The following is a 25,128-nucleotide window of genomic DNA, read 5'->3' on the forward strand; positions in this document are numbered from 1 at the left end:
GTTGCGAGCAGGTAGTTTTGAGTCAGGGTTTCTCTGTTTAGTCCTGGCTGTTCTGGACTCACTCTGTAGACCAGGCTGGCCTGGAACTCACAACAATTCACCTGCCTCTGCCTCCCAAGTGCTGCGATTGATGGCATGTGCCACCACCGCCCAGTGTGATTACTATGTTTAGGTTCTGCCTTAGTTTCTCTTATTGTTGCTGCGATAAAATATCCTAACAAAAGTAACTTAAAGGAGAAAGAGTTTATTTTGCTAATGATTCCACATTATAGAACAGCTTTGTGGGGAAATCAAGGCAATAGAAACTTGAAGCCACTAATCTCATATCCATAATCAAGAACAGAGAGCAAGAATTCATGCACACATAGTGCTCAGCTGGCTCTTTCCGTTCCTTCAGCCCAGGGCCAACTCATGAAATTTTGCTGCCCACATTCAAGCAGAGTCTCCCCTTCAATCCAATCAAGGGAAGTCCTCTCAGGCGTGCCCACTGACCACTCTGGTCCTGACAACCCCTTATTGGCCTTCCCTTCCCAGATGACTCTAGATTCTACCAAGTCAACAACCAAAAGTAACCATCACAGGTTTCTACTCTATTTATTTTCTTTTGCATGTAACATCTTATCTAGTACCTATAACCCTCTAAGACAATATTATCTTCATTTTAAGTCAATTTTTAATTAATTAATTAATTCAGATTACAACTCAATTGTTATCCCATCACTTGTATCCTCTCTTTCCTCCCTCCTTCCAATACCCACCCTATTCCCATCCCTTAGGTCCATGACCAAGGGGGATCTCCTCCCCTACGTTATGGTCACAGGCTATCAAGTCTCATCTTGGTAGCCTGTGTATTCTTTCTTTGAGTGCCCCCCTGGGCTCCTCAACAAGGGGAGATCATCAAATATGGGGCACCAGAGTTCATGTCAGAGTTAGTCCCTGCTCTCCACATAACCACGGAGAATGTCCTGTCCATTGGCTAGATCAGAGTAGGAGTTCAATGTTTACTACTTATGTTGCGCTTTGTTAGTGCAACAGTTTGAGCAGACAACCCTGGGCCCTGATCCACCCGTTATGATGTTTTTGTAAGTTTCTAAGATCCTCTGGATCCTTCTCTTTCCCCATCTCCTATATTTCTCTTACCAAGAGTCCCAGTAGGACGTCCTCACATCTATCCCAATCTCCCGGTAAATGAAGACTTTCATGGAATATGCCTTTTGGGCTAGTGTCCAAAGTGAGTATATACCATGTGAGTCCTTCTGCTTCTGGGTTAACTCACTCAGTAAGATTGTTTCTAGTTCCATCCATTTGTCCATAAATTCCTGGATTTCCTTGGATTTTTTTTATAGCTGAGTAGTATTCCCTAGTGTCAATGTACCACAATTTCTTTATCCAGTCTTCAACTGAGGGACATTTAGGCTCTTTCCAGGTTCTGTCTATTATGAATAAGGCTGCTATGAACATGGTTGAGTATATGTCCCTGTTGTGTGGTAGAACATTTTCTGGGTATATTCCAAGGAGTGGAATAGCTGGGTCTTGAGGAAGCCCTATTCCCAGTTTTCTGAGAAAGTGCCAGATAGATTTTCAAAGTGGTTGTACAAGTTTGCACTTCCACCAGCAATGAAGGAGTGTTCCCCTTTCTCCACATCCTTGCTAGCATGTGGTGTCATTTGAATTTTTTATTTTAGCCATTCTGATGGGTGTAAGATAGAATATCAGAGTTGTTTTGAATTGCATTTCTCTGATGACTAAAGATGTTGAGCATTTCTTTAAGTGTTTCTCAGCCCATTTGATATTCCTCTGTTGAGAAGTCTCTGGTTAGTTCTGAGTCCCATTTCTTAATTGGGTTATTTGGTTTGGTGGTGTTTAATTTCTTGAGCTCTTTATATATTTTGGATATTAGACCTTTGTCAGATGTAGGGTTACTGAAGATCTTTTCCCAGTCTGTAGGCTGTTGCTTTGTTCTGTTGACAGTGTCTCCTGCCTTACAGAAGCCTCTCAGCCTCATAAAGTCCATTTATTAATTGTTGACCTTAAGGCCTGGGCTGTTGGTGTTCTGTTTAGGAAGTTGTCTCCTGTGCCAATGTGTTCCAGGCTCTTCTCCACTTTTTCTTCTAACTGATTTAGTGTCTCTGGTTTTATGTTGAGGTCTTTAATCCACTTGGACTTGACATTTTAAGTCATTTATTTACTAGCACTTTTGAGTTAGCATATACTATAGTAGTTTTAGGAACACATTTTCATTTATGCATATTATTGTGCTTTTCTCATTCACCATCACATTGCTCTCCTTTGTCTACCCTCTTCCTGTCTCTTTCTTCCCCCAGAGCGTTCTCCCTTCTGCCTTCATGTCAGTGTCATATGCAATAGTCTGTGTATATATGCACATATGCATATATAATATATCTATCTATCTATTTTCTATCTATCTATCTATCTATCTATCTATCTATCTATCTATCTATCATCTACCTACCTATCTATAGATGCATGGATGGATGAATAGCTAGGTAGGTAATAAATACAGAACAAAACATGAGATATTTTCCTTCTGCTATTACCCTTTCTTGTTCTTCCCTTTACCTCTTTTTAGTTCCCTTGTCCTCACCACATAGTCACTCCACAAACACACACATGTGCATATGCATGCATGCATGCACACACTCACATGCACACTCCACATATGACAGAAGACATGAATATTTGCCACTATGAATCTGGCTTATTTGACTTAAAATGATGATTTCTAAGTCCATTTATTTTTTTCCTGCAAGTGACTGAATTAATAAAACTCTATTGTGTGTATATATATATATATATATATATAATGTATATCTATAGCTCACAGTTTTTGATTCACTTGGCTGTTAACAGATACCTATACTGACACCGTTACTTGGTTATTGTGACTTGTCCTGAAATAAAGATGGCTGTGCACATATGTTTGTGATATGTTGACTTAGAATCCATTGGATATAAATATATAGTAGTAGTATGGCTGGGTCATATAGCAGTTCTATTTTTAATGTTTAGAGGAAATTGGTGCTAATTTCAATAGTGGCTATAAATGTTGCCATTCCCATCAGATATATATGAGGGCTTCTCTCCCCCCCTCCCCCCCTACTTTCTGGCCAGCATTTGTATTGCTCCACTGAGCACATTGCAGGCAGTGAAGGAGATTGGCTTGGTAAGAAAGGAAATACCTGCACATCTTGCACTAGCTTTATTCTGTCCTATGACATCAGCCTACAAAAAAGCTCATGTGCCTTTGATTCTCTGTGATTGACAGATAGAACTAGATACACTTAAGTTTATCTTCATTTTGTTGAAGTGGAAACTGAGGTAAGGAGACTGTCTTGCCAAAAGTTTGTAACCAATATGGAAAATATTACGATGCTTATATCTTTCTTACATGAGTGAACCTTGGCAGGAGACAGAAAGGAAGTGGTAGCTCCTTGGTGGCTTGGGGAACTTCAGCTCTAAATTCTACACAGCATCCTAGTGCATCACTTCTGTCCATCCTAATCCATCATCACGTGATTCCAAATAGCTGCTGGAACTCTGCATCCCGCTGTTATTTTGTTGGTACCCTAGCATTCTTCTTTGTGCTTTCCCCCTCAGGATGTTCTTATTCTTGATTTCAGTGTCTTACACAGGGGTCATCATTATCACGAGTGGTAAAGTCGCATCAAGGGAGTTTGACAAAGACAAAGCTTAGAGTGGGGCTGGAGGAACAAGAAGATACAGACCTAAGTACTTTCTGTTGTTCTGTCTTTATTTATATTAATAGTTTCCTTAAATAAACCACTTCTCAAAAGAAAATATAAAATGCAGAAATTTCTCAAAACTCATGCTGGTAGTGGTAATGAAAATTCGAACAGCAAAAGCACATTTGATTAATCATATACATGCATGATTTTCCTCTTATACCATCTGTTTAAAAGATGAAAAATGTATTCTGCTAGTAGTTTGGCATAAAGTGTATTTATAGAAAGATTTTATTTATAGTCTGCCAGTGGATTCTGAGCCTGCCATGACATAGCTTTCAAAACTAGGAACACTGAAATGTTCAAATATTAATGCCAACAACATTCTTATCATTAAAACATGAAAGTTAAAATGTTTTCATTTCTGGTTCATATTTTGGAGTCAGTGGCTGTGGACTGAACAGTCTGTTTGGAACTCAGCTTAAAACAATATTAGAACAAGACTGCATGGCCTTGTCTCACCTTTGTGACTGATGGCATCTAAGTGATTCTGCTCTGCCCACTGTATTTTGTGGCTACCCAGAATTAAGGCAGACAAGGCAAGGCTTATCTCAGAAAACACTTCCATGGACTGAGCATGTGTTATCATGGCTTTTAGCGATGGAGAAGCTATATTGCGGAAATTCCAAAGTGAGAGGGAAAACCCTACAGAGTGAAAGTAAGATCTTGTATCCTCTGAATGTATGTGCTAGAACCAGGGAGATAGATGATTAAACAATAACAGTAGATCCTTTAAAAAGAGAAAACAGGCCCTGACCCCTTGCCACATTCTTATCCGTGCACGTCCTGCATAAGTTAAAATTTCATTTACACTTGGCTGTAGTCTCAACCCCAAGGATGCCTGTGTAATCTAATTTGCCACCTGAGGCAAAAGAAGAACCTTCTTGCTTTTGTGGGTTTTTATGAGAAACAGATGGGGCAGTTGGACACTGGGAATATTCTGAAAGGTGGTTGTCCAGCTCTTCTTGGCTAGCTGCCCCAAATACCTCTGATACATAGTGAACGCAGCCCTGAGTGTCATTTTTACAGCCTCCTGATCTGATTATGTTTTTCTGTAACCCCCCAGGTTGAGTCAAATAGGCAGTAGACTCAAATACACAGGGAAGGGAGAAGTCACGCCTAAAAGTGTGGATGTCATTTGTCAACAACAAAATAGGATCTTCTCTAATCATTCAAACAGTAACCTCTAGGGACAAAGAGCTGCTCATAAACAGCAATGTGAGAAAAGCTTGTTTTGTGCTGCATTCAAACCCAATGAGTCACAACCTCCAAAAGATTTAAGGCTTCTGTGTGTGGAGCAGACTGCTCTGTTCTCTCTCCTTTAAGAATGCAGAATTGCACCAACAAAACAGTCAACAGCACACAATGGCTAGCATGCGATTCTCCGTGTGTTTGTTAACAGGAACAGAGGAGAGGACAATAGCACTCATGGAAGCGTCTCCTGGCCCCTCGAGGATGAGGCTAGACACTTGGCAGAGTGTTCTCAGCAGCAGAACCCTTGGGCCCACACTCAGACAGGTCCTGCCAGGATGGTCAACTTGAACGGTGGGGTCTGGGGGAAATACGTAGCACTCATGTCTGACCTTGCCTGGACAGATTCCTTGCTTCTGTAGGGTTTGCAGAGCGCTTACTGCGCAGTGGACCGCCCTGTGCAGATAAAAGCTTAGCCCTCTGTTTCACCTGCCGAGGCACTTGCAAGATCCAGAGAGGAGATGATCGCTAACAGCAGTCACGGATGTCTACTGAGTGTAGTCATTTCACAGGCACCGGCCTGAGCATCACAACCATGACCTCGCTGACTCAGAGTCATCTGTAAGGATGCTTTAGGGGAATTTTTATTTCTTCTGCATGAAAAAGAAAAGGGTCTCTAAGCTCACATTCCTGGAATCAGAATTAGGCTGAAAACTGGACTGAGTTCAGAGAGGAGTAAGACAAGTGATTAGATATTTGGCAGAAGTGAGTAACAAGAAAAAAGTGAAATTACCAAATGTGCTTAGCTAGAAGGTTTGGTAGTAAGGAGTGGAGGACCAGAGTGAGCTGGAGGCAGATCTTTGAGATTTTTGATGCTCAGGCACAGCCAGTGGTGACTGGGTGGCACAAACAATGCCAGAGTGACAAGGTGGATTTAATCTTCTAATATTTCTCTTAGTTGAGAGCTATGCGAGCACAGGGAGACACTGCTGCCCTGAGATGACATTACCTTAGGAACCGCATCATAAATAAAAAGCAGGAGCAAGGCAGGCTGTACTTATAAATATTGCAGTGTGTGTTTATGTGTGTTTGGCTGGAAAAAAAATGCAGAAAGAATTGTCCTCAGAGATAGTTGGGGTCTGTGTGACACAGAGAACTAACCTGAGTGTGCTCCTGGCTTCTGTCTGCTTCCTTCAACTTTCTCCTTCCTCCACTTTGCCCTTTCTTCCTCCAGAGGGCACCAGCACCCCATCCTGGACTTGTGGTTTCCCTGCTGAATGCTGAAAACAATTCTCCACTGGAAAGACCCTGGGTGTAGACCAATAAACCAATAACGAGAGACTTCCCATTTTAGTTTCAAATATCTCTAAAAACAAATTGCATTTTGTTTAAACCCAGACTGATCGTTAAGCAGCAACAACAACAAAAATCTGGTGATTTGAAGAAAAGAAAGCTGGGAGTGGCCACATTCAGCTGAGTCCCGACAGTTACATAGGACTGTGCATTCACACTTATGCGGCATTTTTCTTATGTCTTCACTTGAGCGTGAGAAGAGAGCTTATTTTGCAGGTAGGAGTTGTATATAAACCAGAGATAATGCATTACCTACAGATAGACTTTTTAAAAGCTAGGCCACAGGCATGTCAGGGGTATGCCAAAGAAAGCTAACACCACTCTATTGAACACATGACACTTTTACTTGGGGCCATGACTATTACATAAGAGTTACATCACTGTGGACTTGCTGCCTTCTTCTGTGCGGAATGTGTTTAATTTCTCCTAACCCCCATTTTAAAACCCTGTCTGGACTGTAAAGTTCATGAATAACGTACACATCATGCCATTTTCTATGCTTGCTTTGATGGTCAGGAGCAATGTCGCTTACAGCCTTTGCTAGTGTGTCTGTTTTAGACTGTGAGCTAATGGCTGCATTGAGGAAGTCTGTTTATAGGCTACTTATATAGCGTTTAGTGCTTTGATTGAATAAAACTTAAAATAACTTATATCTAACATTGACAGCTATACCTAATTGTTATTATGTGCCAAGAATTAGCTAGCCATAAATGGTAAGCAAACTCCACAATTAACAGTTTTGCCTAGCGGAGGCGGACTTGAGTATCCTATTTTCCTTCGACTTTGATGCAGATCACAGGTATAAAGTCATAGGAAAGCTGCTCTTTTTTTTTTTTTAAAGCCGTTCTTCTCTTCACAATCCTCTTCCTCCTTTTGTCTCTATCCTCATCTGTCCCTCCCTCCGACCCTTTATCTTAATAATAAACATAGTTGTCATGGCAATGTACCCCGGTACAGTGACATCCGTGTGCTTTAGAGGGACGAGGCTTTGGAATGGCTTCCCACACTGATGGAGCCCTCATGTCAGCTCCTCCTTTATCTCCCTGTTCCAGGGGAAGCTGCTCAGCATCTTTGCCTTATCTACTTGTTTTTAATCTTCCCCGATAAACTGAATTACATAGGGTGGCTACAACAAAATACCTGTGGTAGCGTAGAACAACGGTTTACTCTTGCAGTTCCAGAGGGCAGAAGGCGCTGGCGGCGGGGGAGGGGTCTAGGGAAAGGCTATTGTCCAAGAAGCATACTTTGTAAGGAGTTTGATGCTGCATAACTGCAAGACATGAGACCATGTACGCCCTGTAAAGAGAAGATGTATAGAATGAAGGAATCTAAGGTAACGGTGACTGCATAGGAGGGATGAGGAAAGCATGGAGTGGGGGAGGCTGGTATGGGGATCTCCTGGGATTATGAGCTAATCTAATATTAGATTAAAATGCAAAAGCAACTAACCTTAAGGAGTTAGGATCACCAGGATGGAATTCCCTAGTGCTGAGTATGAATAAGATAGAGCAGTAAAGTCATAGAGTACATCCTGACCCACCTTTCATCAGTGGATATTTTCTAGACAAGAAAAATCTACATGAATGTATTGCTGCTTCTAATTGGAAATTAAAAGAAAGAGACAATAAAGTCTGAATATGGACAGAAAAACTAGATGTGGTAGATTTGGTAGAAGAGCACAGGCTAGTGGTGTTTTCTTTGTTCTTTCTCTCAGGGAGAAAGATGTGAAGTGGATTCTCTGGGGGAAATGGGAGCTGCCTGGTAAGAGACTGAGTGAAGAGGGAGCTACTGACTTAAGGATTGTTGGTGGTTGGCTTGCTTATCTCTCTCTTCAGGGGCACGTATAAAAGTGCTTCATATTAGAGCAGCAGGGCTGACCCTCATTTCAGCAGGTGTTTCTTGTGAAGGCGGTCATACAAATAATCACCAAATACCCATTGGTATGACCATTGGCCATACAAATAATCACCAAATGCTATGCCCACTATGCTAAAATTCGTGGGCAAGTCATAGATGTGATGGAATACTGTTATATATATTTAAGGACCCTGGGAAGGCGTGATGGCCACATCCACTGCAGTTGCCACAGAAGACCCTTCGAATGATGGGCATCCGGTGCTGAAAATAAAATCCAAAGTTACATCTTAAGACTAGAGTCAAAATATCATCAAACCAGATACTCTGGGCAGGCTGCAGGCAGTCTTAAAGCTAGCATGAGCTAGTTTGTACCAGCTCAGAGGTAGTGAGTTGAGATCTGGGATCTCTCCCATCTACCTCTTCTCTTCCCATTGAGGTCACAACCCCAGTTTTTGTTCAGGATTGTTAGATATCAGTCTCGATACCTAGACGTCATCTAGATGTTATAAAATACCATCAACGAGCTGTTTTCAGGTCCTGTTGTTCTCATAGCAGAATGTTTCATATACGCCAGGCAGCATGGTAGGTGTTGCTCAAATCATTGAAATCGGGTTGTGACTATCAACCCAATATTGGTTGATGTGAGAGTTCCTGTAGGCCAATGGGACTAACATGATCACATTAGTTTTTTGTCACTCTGTACTGTGGACATGTGGCGTTACTCTGAAGTCCCTTGCCCTCATTTTCAAAGGCTCATGTGGAAAGCTAATATTTGGACTAAAAGGTACACATTACAAACCAATCTTTCCACTCTTTAGTCCTTTTCACTTTCAATTGTTAGCATGCGTTGGGTGAGGACAAGCTAGCTGGTTAAAGCATGGATGTTTCCAGAACCTACCGGAACTGAACTTTATGCTCTCTTTTAAACCTTATGGTTACATTGTCAGCGCTTCTTCCACCGGACAGCAGAAGATCTCGGGGTCACCTACGTGCACGTCATTCTAATGCCATATCTCTTTCACAAAGCCCCACAGACTCTCCTTTTGCCTTAGCCCAACACTTGTCTGATTCTCTGTGTACTTTTGTGATTCTGGTTTAGACTGTCATGGTCATGTGAAAGGGAATGTGGTCATCTCTCTGTGTTGGGTTTTATTCCTGTTTTCATCGCCACCATATCAAACAAAGTGGTGTCATCCTAAAGCAACTGCTTTCATAGAACATTCTCTGCTGTTGTGCCCAGAATGACTCCAAGACTGGACTGTGTGCCTCTATGGCTAAGAATTTCTCCATAGACCTCATTTGAAAATCAAGTTGTCTTCCCTCCTCTCAACCAGAATCTCCACACCCAAGCCTGTTCTTCTAATTGAATTTCCTCATCCTACACTTTCCCAAGTGCACATTCTCTCCTCACTGCATTCCCTTATCTGATCTTATTCAGTGACCATGGCCTTGTGCATATTTTATTAATGAATTTTTTTACTTTTGCTTATTGGTTTTTTGTTACAATGCTCAATTTCTCATCAAGACGTTGTTTCATGTCTTACAATCTTATATGTGTGTTGAAAATTCACTTCAAGGACCACCTTCGTGAAAACATTTGGAGTAGTCACTCATGTAAATGATTTGATCCTTTCTCAATGGTCTGGGCTACTCCCTAGGACTCATAAACTATGTTAACCATGAGACTTCATTATATACTGTCATGTAATTTCACAATTGTACCATTCCCATTTCACTCATAAAACCCTAATGTCTCCCTCAAGGCATTGCCCCATTAAAGGTAAAATGCTTAGAACATTCTTGACATTGACTTGACCTTTGATAAGTTTCCAGCATCTTCCCTTTTCCTTTTATCAGAAGGTTGTTGGATAATACGGCCTCTTTCATTGCAAGTATTACATGCAATCGTACAATAGCTCTTAATCAATACTTATTGACCAGAACATGATTCACCTACATACCTACACTCCTCAGTCTGACATCAAGCATGGATACTTATGAACTCTTGGTTCATATTATTAATTTCTGAAATCAATATTCAAAAATCGTGAGGCCAAATAATGTGTGCTGGAAGACTCATCTTACTCTGCTCAGTGACACCGTGGAATACTGGTCTGAAACGGTTCTGTCTGGATGCAATGTCATCACCTCTTACACCCTTTGCCTTGAGACGTGAGGTCTGTGAAGCCAGCAGGCCTCATGGAACGGGTCCGTTTTCTATTTTCACACATGCCTCTTTTCTCTTGGCAAAAGAGGAAGCCAGAGCTACAGAAATTAGGAAGCGGGGCTGAAGGGCTTCCAACTTTCCACTTCTCAAAAACTGTCTCCTGGAAAGCCGCCCTGTTGAGGGAGTAGTCCGTTTTCACTCTTGCTTTTTTTCCCCCCCAAGAGTGGCCTTGTTCTCCTCAGATGTTCTTTCATGAACTTTTTAACTCACCGAAATTAAAACATTTGTTTCTGACTTCCCGGATATTGTTTATAGTTCTCAACTGCTGGCCAGAGTGCACAATTACCTCCTGGCATAAAAGCACTCTAAATCATGTCTATTTCAGCTTCGGCTATTATCCATGAAGGCTTGTTTGAGTTTTCTGTATGGTGATAAGATTGATGTTGCACACAATTATCGTCAGCCATGTATATCCTGAAAACAACCCCAGCTTGGCAGTAGTCATCCTGAAAGCAATATTCCTTTGCTAGCCTGTTTTGTACCACGAAACAGATCCTTGCAGTGTCTTAATCATCCCAATCTAAGACAACATGCTATTTATTTCAAATGGCCAGCAATGTTCCAAATGCCACTGCAAATTAGATTAGAAATTATCCAGTTCGAGTGTAAACATCCCACTAATTTACCTAGCGCCTGGTGCTTTTACTTGGTATTCGGGAATTTAAATAATTTAATGTTGTTTAGCTTTCAGTTCAACCTTTGCTTTCTGGACATTCAGTTGGAACCTCTCAGTGTTTATTCAAGGATATTAGAAGTGCCTGGGGTAGGTGAGGGCGGTGTGTATATGTGTGTATGTGTGTATGTGTGTGTGTGTGTGTGTGTGTGTGTGTGTGTGTGTGTGTGTGTATGCTCCCACTGCCCAGGAGCCTGCTACAGCCAACACTGTAGCATTTGTGAGGAGAACTAGGCAGAAGCGTTATCTGCTTGGTTACAGAAGTGACCCTCTGGGTTTGCACTCTCACTATTGACCCACCCAAGTGGCTCAGCTCTATTAATAGATCACCCTCAGTGACACCAGATTTAACAAAACTGATACAATGACCAGATTCTGTTTGAGCACTCCAGTATATGAACTATGTACCTCTGTATGGTTAAGAACTTTAGAATAAATAACATCTCTTCCACCTTGTGCCTGTCAGTCCTTTGACAAATTACTTAACCATCTGGCACTCAGTTGCCTATCCAGAAAATGAACATAAGCAACATCTAGCTTTGGAGATGATTGTAGGAGCCGAGGAAGAAACATCTAACACAATACTGAAAGTTTCTGCTGTCCAAGTTCCCTTCCTTAAAAAGAAAACTATTAGGAATCTCTTTGAAGACATGACACTTATTTAAAGCTATAATCGTTTGCAATTGGAAAGCACTCTTTCCTCCTCTTCCTTTTTTCCTTTTTCCTTTCTTTTCCCTTCCTTCCTTCCTTCAGACAGAGTTTTGTGAAGTAGCTCAGGCTGATCCCAAATTTCCAACCTCTTGTCTCAGCACCTTGAGTGCCACTGATGGAGTTACAGAAATGCAGCACCAGTCCTCCCCCCACCCCACTTTTAGACTATCAACCTTTCCCAGGATTATTCTTAAGGCTCATTCTCAAGGATCCACATGTTGAAGCATAAATTTCCAATAATCTAAACTTTTAACCTATAATGGAATTGTTGCTCAAATGGTTCTTTCAAAACTGTGTTGCGGGGCTGGAGAGATGGCTCAGCCGTTAGCGGCTAGACTCATGACCTAAACTGTGCCATGAAAACATGACTGAATGGTTACAGGGCCCTAGGGATTTGTTGGGATTGGAGATTTCTCCCACCTATGGCTACGTGAGGACCTACTGTGTGTCAGGGGTTATTCTAGTTGTGTTGGACACATTGCAGCGGGGGTGGGGGGTGGGGGGGAGGAACCAAACCAAACCAAACCAAAAACAGATTTAAGTCTTGGGCAACCTTTCAGCCAATTTTGATGAGGTAACAATTATAATGATTAATTTGACTCTATCCAAAGTGATCAATAGAAAAATAGCAGGATAGTAGGATGTGACAAAACAAAACAACAACAACAACAAAAAACACTGGGAAGCCTAAGAATGCTGCAAGCAGAGGCCTCTCCCATCCCAAGAAGCCCTTGCACTCTTTGCATCCTAAAAAATAGCTCTTCTGCAGCCAGCTGGGCTTAATGACTACATTTACAGTTTAAAATGCTCAAGATATAGCTGGTAGCGATGGGAGTCTTGCTTTATTAGTTCATTTTTATGTATGAGAAAAACTGCAGTAAAAAAAATTCAGTATTCATCTTTTTTCAATTTGAGTCTAAGAGATTTTTGGCACAAACCCTTTTTCAGTTTCAAATGTTCCAACTCTGGCTCTATTTATGTGACGCCAAACCAGCTAGTTGAAAAATTACAAGAATGGGAAATTAGCCAATCCTTTTGTCTGCAAACTGCCAACCAACCAGGTTGACTTTTTTTTTTTTAATGTCACTGGATTGTTCCATCATTCAACTGAATTGATTGACAATGGCCCACGAGATCCAAACAAAACATAAAATCTGTTTAGTCTAATTCAAAGTATTGATTCATTGTTGCCTGGCAGAATATGCTCATTGCACAAAATACAGATACTACAGAGAATATAAGAAAACAAAATCCACCCAAGGTCCTGCCACACACAAATATTGACATATATCTTGCAGGCTTGACCAATATGGACCATTGCTGTAAGTAGAACAATGCTACAAATACTATTTCATCTAGTGTTTTCTCTTCTTTAGTGGCATATTATAAATGTAATCCTCAATATTCCTTAAAATTATAATTTTAGTCTCCATATTTTAGTCTCCAAGAGAAATGTCTTACTCTTTACTCTCCCCATCTCCCCCATGGATAGGCAATTAGGTTATTTCCAGTTTTTGCCTTCTGTAAAAAGAATTCTGCACTAAGTCTTTTAGATTATACATCTTAGTGTAGACTTCTACTACATCAACAGAAAAATTTTAAATAAAGATATTTTAAAGTTCTCAATGCATATCACCAAAACCTCTCACCAGCAATGCTATAGCAAAAACTACAGTGAGTTTATATCCATGTACCTGAGGTTGTTTATAAGAATTATCCTTTCATTATATCGCCATTTCTAACCCTTGCTTAGTTTGATGGGTAAGAAAAATGATATTATATTTCTTAAATGACTAATGAGAATGGCATTGTGCATTTTTATTGGCCTTGTGCGCTTTTGGTGACCATTATGTCTAAATGCCTTTCTTTAAAACCAGGAGAGACAAACAGTGGCACCTGATGATGCTTTTGGGTTTCCATTTCCAGAAAATCCAGGAAAGCATCTTACATTATTTGAGTTTTTAAATTTTTGAGATATAATTTAACTACAAATGTCTCCTTTCTCTTTCCTACCTCCAAACACTTCAATATACCCCTCTCTACTCTCTTTTAAATTCATGGCCTTTTTTTCCCCACTAGTTGTTAGTGTGTGGGGTGGGGTGGGGTGGGGGGGTGTACATACATCCCTAAATATAATTTGCTTAGTCTGTATAATGTTACTTGTATGTATGTTTTCAGGGTTGACCATTTTAATGTTTTCTACTTTTTTCAATGTCCACAAAAAAAAAAAAAGAAAGAAGATCTGAGTTTTGCCTTTGATCCACTTACTTTGAGATTTACTAATATAGTCTTTTAAAAGAAAATTAATTCAAGAACAACAAAATAGCCAACAAATATGGGTCTAGGGGGACCTGCAGAGACTGATGCACCAACTAAGGACCACACATGGTGAGGACCTAGACCCCCTGATCAGCTGTAGTTGCTAGGCAGCACAGTCTCCTTGTGGGTCCCATAACATGGGGAGTAAGGGCTGTCTCTGACATGGACTCTGGTGCCCACTCATTGGTCACGTCCCCTTGTCAGGCTACAGGGGAAGAGAATGCACGCAGCCTAGTTGAGACTTGCTAGGCGGGGGTCAGATGGTAGGGGAGGAGGGATCCCCCTGTCTGAGGAGAGCCCCCTCTTTCTGAGGACTAGGGGAGGGAGGAGGGAGGAAGAGGGAGGGAGGTTGAGACCAGGAGGAAACAAGGGAGGGGGACTACAAATGGGATGTAAAGTGAATAAATTAAAAATAGACAAATTTTAAAGATGAAAGAAAATTCAACAAGGAGCTAGAGTAAAACTGAAAAAGATAAATTTTGCATCAAGTGGGCTTAGTTTCTGAGTCCCTTTTTAGGTGATGTAGGCTCCTGTGGTGTTCATGGCTGACAGCCATCTTGGGCTTGTTTTTTAGAATGTTGTTTCCTGTCACAGTGGAGGAAGGCAACTGACACTTTAGAACACTCACTGGCTGCTCCCTTGAAGTTATTGGTAGGAGCTCCATCTCCTGAAAGTGGTCATTCCAAAGTTTAGAAGGCAACATTAATAATTATAATTATGCTTAATTATGTCCATTCTTGTTACTTTCAAAACAAGTGTTTGTGGCCCATTGTTACAGAGCCCTGTATTTGATAGGGCCACTTCCTTTGATTCTTCCTGAATTTTCCTTTCCTTTGTGCCAAAATAAGCAGATCTCATGCTCACTTATTCAATGTAAAATCCTTTGATATTCTAAAAAGAACAGACCATATTGCCTTGATGTGGCCTTTATTGAAAATTCATTTTATTCTCTAATACAATGTATTTCTTTTCTATTTTACTTTAAATTTTAATCAAGAAAACACATCAAAATCAAGACATAGCTAGTATGTACGGGCCAGGCCCTATAAATAACTACACCAGCTAGTTCTAATGTGGAAAAATAGAAAACCAGACCCTGTTAACAGAAGGAAAATTCCATTTTTCATACAGAGTACTATTCTTGCTCCTGGCTCAGTGAGAAACAAACTTTCTCCATATTTATTATATTAATATGCTGGCAACACAGGTGTTTTGGTCTTTACAGCAAAGGCACACATCCGTCACCAAGCTCATTTCATACATAGCTTGGTCTTTGCAGAAGAACGCTGGCTCTATCCATCTTTTGTCGCATCTCAACCTCTCTCTTAAATAGTGTGATTTTTAAATAGAGGTCTTGCCTCCAACTTAGACTGCAAATCGGCAAGGCTCTGCTTTCCCATGGGACCTGGTCAGAGGGCACAAGCAGCCAGGAGAAAACCCAGAAGGAAATGTGAGAGAGAGTAAAGATAGCAAGGGTGTGTGATTTTAATCACTCCTGTCTTTGGGGGAGGTCTTTGATCACCTCTTCTCCCTCCCACACTCTTGATGTGTCCCTTTGATCAAATTGTATTGAATAACTTTCTTTAATAAAGCAAGACTCCCATGACCAAGGGATGCTTCTGAACTATTCCTGTAGACCAGGGAGCATTGTATTTCCTCTGACATTTTATTATAAAAAGTATCCAACATATCATAGTGTTGAAAGAACTTTACAACAAACAGCTCTACATCCACTGTCATTTTGCTGCTAGCATTTACTTTATCACACATCTATTTAAGGTTCTCTCCATTGCTAACCCATCATATTTTTAATACCTTTCAAAATAAATCGCTGATATCAGTATATTTCCCCTTAAATATTTTTCTTGTGGCTAATTAAGTCGAGTGTGACATCGACTTACAGTTTTATGTTCAAGACGAAGTTCACATCCAGTGAAACACAGAGGTATTAATTATACATAAAATATTTCAGATGCTTATGTCTGTCTAGCCTCCTCTTTTACCAAAACATAGAAGCTTATTATCATCTGGGGCTGGAGAGAGGGCTCAGCAGTTAAGAGCACTGGCTGCTCTTCCAGAGGACCTGGGTTAGATTCCCAGGACCTTGCAGCTTACAACAGTCTACAGCTTCAGTCCCAGGGGAGTACAATACACTTTCTGACCTGTGTGCACATGGTACACAGACATACATGCAGGCAAAGCATCCAGACAAATACAATTTTAAAAATTGAAAGACGTTAAACATCGTCACTCCCAAAATTGCCTCAGGCTCTGTCGCCATGTTCTAGCCCTTTTGTAAAGTGTCACATGAAAAGACTCATATGCTACCGTCCTCTTCTGAGTAAAACTTCTTCCACCCAACATGTTTTTGAGATACACCCACCACCAACACCTTTTTTCTAAAAAAAAAGATAATTATTATTGTTATGCAGTGATTATTTCATACCACAGTCAATCCATTTTCCTATGGATGGATACCTGGGCTGTTTACTCATTGCTCGGCTTTGGTAAAATTGCTAAGGATGTCTTCATCCTGCATTTTGCACAAATATCTTTTCATTTCTTTTGGATGAATACCTAAGTGTCCTTGTTGGGTCTCAGGAAAGGTGTGCATTTCATCTTACAAGAAACTGTCATATCATTTTTCAAAGTGGTCTTATCATTTTGCAGGCTCACTAGCAGAGAATAGGTCTGCTACCACCTCGCCAATATTTGCTATTATTTGTCATTTTAGATGTCCTTCTGGGCTTAGACATCAGCATATTTTAACACATACCTTTCAGAGCCACTGGTGCTCACAGTTTCTAGCTATCTTCTATCAACTCAGAGGAGCAGTGGCTCCTGGTTTTTGGACCATGTCCTCTCTTTCTTGCTTCTCAGTACTAAAATGATGGCTGTAAACAGAGCAAAGCAGGCTGTTAACAACATTCGCCATAGTCACCCAGAGTATATTACGCACAGTCTAATCTATAATTGTTCGTTGGAGGCTTTGTTCTTTATTCCCAGCAACAATCTTGTGAAATAAGTGCAGTGTCTTCTGATAGAAATAATGAAACAAGCTCAGGATGTTTTTTTTTTTAATTGCCCAAGGTCACACTGCTACCAAAAGGTGTGCCTAAATCACAAAGAGAAAAGGGATTAAAGGGCAGCTGAAAATTGTATTTAACTCGAGTTAAATAAGTAATTAGGAAGTTACATTTTCCACCAACTGGGAGAGACATTCATAATTTCAGTGACCCTCGAAAGGGCAAGAGGAGGAAGAAAGTGTTTTCCTCGGCATTATCGGCAGCATTCACACGGCAGCGAGTTAATTCATTATCAGACCTTGGCGTAACCTTCTAATGGGTAATTCAGCTTTCAGATAGTTCATTATCTGTCTCTTTCTTTTGTTTGCTTCACAGATGGAGTACTTTACAACGTCCATGAGAAATTTTCCATCTGGATTAGATCACTCAAATGAAGTCAGGAAGAGAGGTACTGGCTCCTGTGCCTTTACTGAACCCATCAGGGTGGAGAGACTCTTCCAAAAACAACATAAGCTTGGTTTCATAAATTGGACAACTGGGAGACACGATGCAATGAATAATAACCACGGATGGACTTTCCTCAGGTAGCTCCAGACTGGGCCTTCCTCAGATGTTATTAGACCCGTGTAGGTTGACTGTGGCCTGGGAGCCGTCAGCCGAATGTTCTTTTAAGTCTCTCTTACCTTTGTCTGCTCGGGTTCCATATTTATCTTGGTGTCATTGTTCCTTAAGTGATTACTGATGATGCATTGCCTTTTAATGACACTTTTACTCACATCCATTCATTTTTATGTGCACAATGGCTCTTCAGTGGGGGGAATTTTTCAAAAGAGGGAACCATCACGCAGAACGTTCATTCATTCATTTATACCTTCACTCATTCAACATTTAAAAATCCCGACTGTGTCAAGAGCCACTGGGTTGAAAAAGACAAAAAAAGCTGAGGGCTGTGGACGAAGAGATATATTAATAGTTAATTACATTCATATGTGAACAGCGCTAAAGGAGGTTTAAGCCAAGAGAGTGTGAGGGCAGCTGAGGCGAATGAGCAGCCAAGGGTACCTTGCAGTAACTCCCCGGGTCTGTTTCTAGATGTCGGGGGGGGGCTGGTTCTTCTATTCCTTCTTTCATGAACAAAACAGAGCTTATTCTTTGCAATTCAAACATATACCCTCTGTATGCTCTTTCCCTCCGAGATGTTTTAGGGGGGCTCACATGCACACGATAGCAATTGCTTGTTCAACTGCTTTCAACCTTTTAAGAGTGCTTTTCTGATATTATATCTTCAGATGAAAAGTGATTTCCTTCTCTCCTTTCCTTATGTTTTTCCCTCTCACTAATCAAAGTGCAAGGAAGACTACCCCATCTTGGGTTGTCAAGGCCCACGGGAAATGTTCTAAAGGAAAGAGTTATGGCTGCCCCATTGCGTATTACTCTGTACAACAAGAGATGTGCCAAACATTGTGGGAATCTCCCTAGGCCAACACGTATCCATTCTATTACCCCCTCAGCTTAGTCAAATCCTGGTCCCTTCCCCTAAGCTCCGGGAGTTCATTTGTCAAATGTTGTCATCAAATAGACTTTAGTGCTTACTTAATTGTTAATGCCTTGAGGATGGAGACGGGAGTGGAGGAGGTGGGGAAGAGACAGCTCTTAAAATTGTGGGACCCTAGGGATAATTTTACATGTAATTATTCCACCATCTTCCACGAGAACGGCTTGGGCTTTTTCTTTTAGACTTTGTAGCAGTCCAGCCCCTGGTGTTGGGAGGATGCTATTCAAGAAAGGCTGAAAGGGCTGTGCATGGTTTGAAAGAAAGGAAGAAGGGAGTGCGGATTCAGCGTTGTCAAATCTCATGACCATTTTGGATGAGAATTGGACACAGAACTTTATCTGTTGGATTAAATTAAAGCAAATGAGAACAAGCTGCTAGGGAGCTCTTAACTCGAATGTTCAATTTTTGCTATTCCCCACCTCCTTCCTTGGAAGGCGAATGCATTAAAACTACCTCTCCTTTCCTCAGAGGACGTGCATGTTTTATGTTCTGCTTCAATCTTTCATCTGTCTCCACTTCCTGTCTGTCTCAGAGTTTTTTTGGAAATGTTCTGCTGCCTTGCAAAACCCATTCCTCCAGTCAGTCACCATTTCCCAATTCCATCCATCTAGACTTCAGTCACTTGAGTTATAGGGAACGGTTGCAGCCCTTTGGCTATCCTATCAGACGAATGCCAGTTCCAGTAATAAACCATGTGCTGGGATTACACTTTACATTCGCGGAAAAACATTAAAAATGGTATTTGGAACCTTCTGCTGGCATATAAACTTCCATTTCTGGTATGTTTCAAGACCAATATACATAGATCCGTTTTCTCTTCTTACATCTTCCTTTTCCTTTCTACCTTAAAAACATTGGAAAATTTGTAAGTTAAATGACTGCTTAATAGGATTCCATGTAATAGAAGACACAGACTTTAATAGTGACTTCTTTTTTTTTTCATGGAAAAATGGCTCCTTCTTCTTGTTTGTGAAGTTACACCCTTGAATTGTGAGTCTGGCTCATTGCTGAGTACATTTCTTTGGAGCCAGAAGCCTGGGTAGTAGCAGGAGAGAGAAGCTGGCAGCAAGAAGGGAGAGACTCGCTAGGAGTGAGTGCCAGGGCAGTGTTTAAGGAAAGCAGAACTGCAGTAGAGACAAATGAGAAACAATGGTGGTACATGAAGAACTTCAAGAGAGCAGGAGAAACTCAGAGCATTCTGGGTAAGGCTTCAGTCTTCTATGCAACCATTTAATTCCCAGTATTATTGATGAGTGGGAAAACGCCAAGGTTTTAACACCTGCCAGGGGATAAGGCAAACTAAGTTGTCAGGCAGGCAAATGTCCAGATAAGGCAAAGGGATGGGCTATGTGTGGGATGGGCTGAGAATGATTTGTATACATTTGTAGATCTGTGCTTATGTGACTTTCCAAACTCACATCTAATCTCTTAGGTCTGGAAACTAAGCCCACATGCCAAACTTCCATGTGTTGATTTACCTGTTTATCCTGATTTAGGTCGGGTTAGGTGGCCATGCAAACATGACTTACCTAGTGGGGGATTATTAGTGTTTACATTGTTTCCTGACCCAGCCTAAATACAAGTGCAGAAATACTTAGCTAAGTTGTTGGGATTAGCTCTTCTAAACTTGCAGGGCTTTGGGGTTTAAGTGAGGCCAATATTTGAAGAAAGGGTCAGATTGGTTATGTAGATAGATCTCTTTTGAAATAATCTTAAACTCGGGTTTACTGCTGAGGGCAAGATATAAAGATATGAAATGTCTACTGTGCCCTTGTTAACCAAACAGTAGCATGCCATAAATTAGACCACACAGCAGTATTTATGGCTGGGAGGCAGGGAGAAGTGACCCCTATGTTCACGTTGTTTAACTGAGACTCTTTTTTGGAGCCTATTTACTTCACAAAGACAAAGGTGCTCTAAGAAAGGGTAAAAGAGAGGAATTCAGTAGAATAATCAAAGACTATAGAACTAAAGGAAAGGGAAATTTGGGCATCTGAAATGCTACAGGCATAAGAATTGGAGACAGAGTTCTTGTTTATTTGACACAAGAGCAATTAGCAGAATGACACATGTGAAGAAGTGTCACCCCTTCATACCAAAGCTAAGTCCCTTAGCCTCTACACTCTGGCCACTTTGGAGCAGACCCTTCTTAGCCCACACGTGACATATGCAAAGTCCATGACTACTGCCCACAAATCACCTCCCACACTAGCTTGAAAGACCAAAAAATGCCTCTAGACATCACAAAAATACCCTGAGTCAAGAACCACCACACCTAAGCAATCACTGAAGGAGTCTGGATGTTCAGCAATTAGACAGTTATAAAATACCTCAAAAACAAAAACAAAAACAAAAACAAAAAAACAATGAACACATAGTAGTGCACAGAACTGAAGGTTAAACAAATGTGAATTCTAAGCTAAGATCATTTTATCTAAGTCACAGGGCTTGTCAAATTAGAGGTTCTAAGGGCTGTGGAATATGAGGTAGGTGAAAAGGGAAGATAATATTTTAAAAAATATATTCAATATATAGGAAATAGGTGAATTTTAAAAAGTGTTTCCAAAGAATAGACATATGAAATTTTACCTATGCTCCTAGCGCATACCATTCATTGGATAAATCACTTAAGTCATCATTTATTTTGCTTATGGACTGACTGATGACCATGTGCCGTTCACAGCCTTTAGCATCTGGTAGGTAGCAGATCTGGTCCTTGTTTTTTTTTTTTTTTTCTTAGAACTCTGACAGAAAAACACAATGGGGTGAGTCTGAGGAGTTCAGGAGCTGGGTGCAGCTTGAATAGGTCTTGAGAAAGACGGCCTTCAGGGACTGTGAGCATCCCTGCACAACTAAGTATGCAGAGAATGCCGGGCCCTGATCCATCTTTACAAGGTCCATTTCGAAAGGCTCTGGCTACAGCAGACAGGCTTCATGGATGAAGGAACATCTCCCTCTGGGACAAAGAGCATGCTTCCTCACCGCTCCCTAATAAAATCGCAGCCATGAAATGCAAGTTCAGCATTCTCTTACTGTAGCTCATAGCATGCGCAGCGTCTACCTGAGCCTCTCCGTGTCACTCTCTTGGGACTTGGGAGTCCAAGGGGAACAGATAGGATGCTTGCTGTGCTGTGATTATTAAAGCCCACTGTGACCTAGCGGTCTCTCTCTGTCTTCTAACATCCACAGCACGAAATTAGACAAACGTATTACTTTGTGTGTTGAGTAAAATCGAATCCGTGACAATGAGATACAGGACATAGGGGCTTTTAAGTGCAAGAGTCCTAGAGTGCAACAAGGAGCCAGGAGACTGTGGAGCCAGGAACGATTTCTTTAAGAAAAACACATAAAGGAGAACGATGTGCTTAAATGTGAAGACTGTTTACATTTCGGATGGAGAATCTGAAGATGAAGTGACTTGAAGAATTCCCGCTTACCCAGAACAATTCTGCTATAGCAAGGACCTTACTGAAGACTTGACCTTCCTGCAGCTACAGCGAAGACTCCATTAAAGACACGACCTTCCTACTTGAGGAGCAGTTTCACTTGGCTTCCAGAGACTTCCAGAGAGTTACGAGATGGAAATGGAGGTTTTAAAAAAATGACGTCAGGGTTGAGAACGATATCTGGGAATGAACGTTGAGTAGATGTGACGTGATTGGCAGCCCGTGAAGCAGAAGTCTAATGAACGAGGGACTTGTATCAAATGCACCATAAAATTAGAAAACATTCTGAAAAATTTTTGGTAAATATTTGAGCAATTCCCAAGTTGAAAAATGTTATTTTAAACCCACATAGTTCTCAAAAAGGCAGGCACACCAACCCCTAGTTTTTATGTGTCGAAGGAAAATAATGAATAAGGAAGAGTTGCCCATAATGTAGATTCAGGAGTCATGAAAGACAGTGGATGAGGATGCTGTCCCAGAAAAAAGAATCAGGGCCCAGGCAAGGAATTTGCGAGTGCCTGGGGACCAGAACCCTGCCTGTGGGCAGGGATTCCATAATTGCAGTGTGCTAACAACTCCTGAGTGTTTTCTATTTTCATCTTCACATCCCCTGCTTTCCCCCAGTGACTATTCAGTCTGTGTAGATGTACTGGAGAGAGGGACCAGAAGATTATTTGTGAGTTTGGCTCATAGGCTGTTGAGATTGAAGAGTCACAGATGGAGTTCTGGAATCGCCTAAGGGTCTTTATCTTTGATGGAGAAGCAGCAGGCCTAGGGGTTACTGCTCTCGTGGAAGGCCGGGCTGTGCATTGGTGGCAGGGAGAGTGGAGAGCGTGTGTGTTTTATTCCTGTGAAAAGATATTCTGTTGCTAACCTTTCTGGCTGTTTGGCTGTGCTTCATTCTTTGAGTCTGACCAGTGAGACTGCTTTGAAGATTGAATATTCCACTCCCAATCTATCTCAGAGAGGCATCACCGTGGCTTCTTTGAAGATATGAATGATTCAACAGGGGATCCTAAGGTACCAGAAGGTAGGAATTAATATGGGAGGGGCTTGGCCTCTGAACCATTCTATGGAGATCCTTACAAGGCCTAGGGGCATCTGCATTCAAATCTCTCTGTAAGAAATGAACTGGTACTGTGTTAAGCCATTTAGATTTGAAAGTGTCTTTGTTATAGCAGCCACTATTACCAAAAATAGTTTGGTAAGAAAGGAATTGTGATGTGGTATGTTATACAATTTAGTCATGAAGGTGCTTTTTGTATTTATTTACTTTGAAAGAGGATCTTATTAGGTATCCAGGCTAGACTGGAACTTACTCTGTAGCCCAGGATGGCCTCAAACTCACCATAATTCTCCTGCCTTAGTGGCCTAAGGTCTATGATTTACAGGCATGAACCTCCACTCTCAGCTCCTGAATAATATTTATGTTAGAGAGAGAGAGAGAGGAGAGAGAGGAGAGAGAGAGAGAGAGAGAGAGAGAGAGAGAGAGAGAGAGAGAGAGAGAGAGAAGAAAGAGAAGAGGTAATGCATTTTGCAGGAGGAGAAAATACAGAGCTTTCCTTACTTCTACTGTGCTGGAAATCACTAGCTAAGTCTGAACTGGAAAAACGCACAATCAGCAAACTAGCTAGAAACATGGATGTTAGCGGTGCAGCTAACACCTTTAAGAGTGAGGACAGGAAACAGGATGTAGAATCAGAGGGTGTACTTTTCGTCATGAGCGTTTGGCAACTATCTGTTAAAACTCTTCATCACACAACTTTTACAAAATTCAAGAGGAAAAGAAGAGCAAAGGCTGACCGACAATGAGGAGGGAAAAGCCACTGAGGCCACGGGAAAGCTTTGAAAAGGAGAGGATAGTTAGGGTGACGTGCTCCTGGGGTGGTCCTCAACAGAAAGACTAAAACGTGAGTTTGGGGACAGTTACCTGCAATCTCAGGGAGAGAAGCCTCGTGGAGCAGATGGGGATGGGGTTGGGAGTGGGGGTGGGAGTGAGGGTGGAGGTGGGGGTGGAGGTGGGGGCAAAGCGAGAGGAGGAAAAGCAGGTGCAAGTGCGTGTCTTGTAACTGCATTGTGAAGGGTTGCAGTTCAACGTGGCTTAGGTTGTTGCTTGTTCTAAACTTCCACAAACAGTTTCTGCACAGGAACTTCACACTGGTGAGTAAAGGGGGCACGTGAACGTGACACGCGGGTGCATCTTTTGGCACACCACAGGTTCCCAGGGCCTTAAAGTTTAACCAAGAACCCAAGCAGAGCCAATCTCCCTGGAAACCCGGGTTTGACCATTCACAAGATTCCTAGGATGATCTTCACAGGGTGTTTCTGCCCAGTGATGATTTCTTTCATCTTCTATTTAAATGAAGGCAGGATAGAGCCACTTAGAATGCATCACCCTTAGCAAATAAAATATGATTAGATACCAAAACACATCATCTATCTTCACAGTAATTAGTCCTTATGAGTATTAGTTCTGATTGCTCTTCATAGTTAAAAAAAAAAAAAACAAAACCCTAATCACTTTCTAAATTTTACACACACACCAGGAGAACAGGAACTCAGGGGACTCCCTGCCTAACATGGAAAAAAAAAACCAAACAAAATTTAAAAATTCAAAGGGAAAAGGAAAAGGTTTTGTATACTTTCAAAGGGGGAGGGGAAAACCCAACCACTAACTGCTTCTATTGTTATAAAATATGATATGTTTCTGTTTGTTTCTAATTCAGAATTAAGGGATACACTTTAGCCCCATGCCAAGTAGAGCTGCTTTCCACTGTCATGGATGAAGAGGGGTAGAAGGAAGTTTTCAAGGGTGAGGAGAACTCGTGGTCAGTGGGCGAGACTATGAAAATCGTCTTTGGTTTAATAGGAAGCTGAACGCTAAGGAGAGGAAGGCCTCCGGAAATGAATCTATGGAAGGAAGACAGGTACAGTGGAGGCCTGACTGGCTTCTGCACGCCTGTCTCTCTGGGTGGCCTGTTTCCTTGGGATGCCTCTTCTTGCAGA

General features: G+C 41.4%; 1 long non-coding RNA gene across 2 annotated transcripts in view; it reads left to right on the plus strand.

Moving 5' to 3' along the window:
• LOC311596350 overlaps positions 1–24,074 on the plus strand; it is a 76,105-nt gene extending 52,031 nt beyond the window's left edge. The window contains exons 3-5 of one of the 2 annotated variants that reach the window (XR_014778804.1): positions 6,354–6,524; positions 17,497–17,705; positions 19,652–24,074. This is a non-coding gene — a long non-coding RNA (uncharacterized lncRNA). The remainder of the gene's footprint in view (positions 1–6,353; positions 6,525–17,496; positions 17,706–19,651) is intronic. The other variant, XR_014778805.1, reaches the window with a different exon arrangement.
• The last annotated feature ends 1,054 nt before the right edge of the window (positions 24,075–25,128 follow it).

This window comes from Acomys minous (genome assembly GCF_964271855.1).
Source record: "Acomys minous genome assembly, chromosome: 4".
Lineage (NCBI taxonomy): Eukaryota > Metazoa > Chordata > Mammalia > Rodentia > Muridae > Acomys > Acomys minous.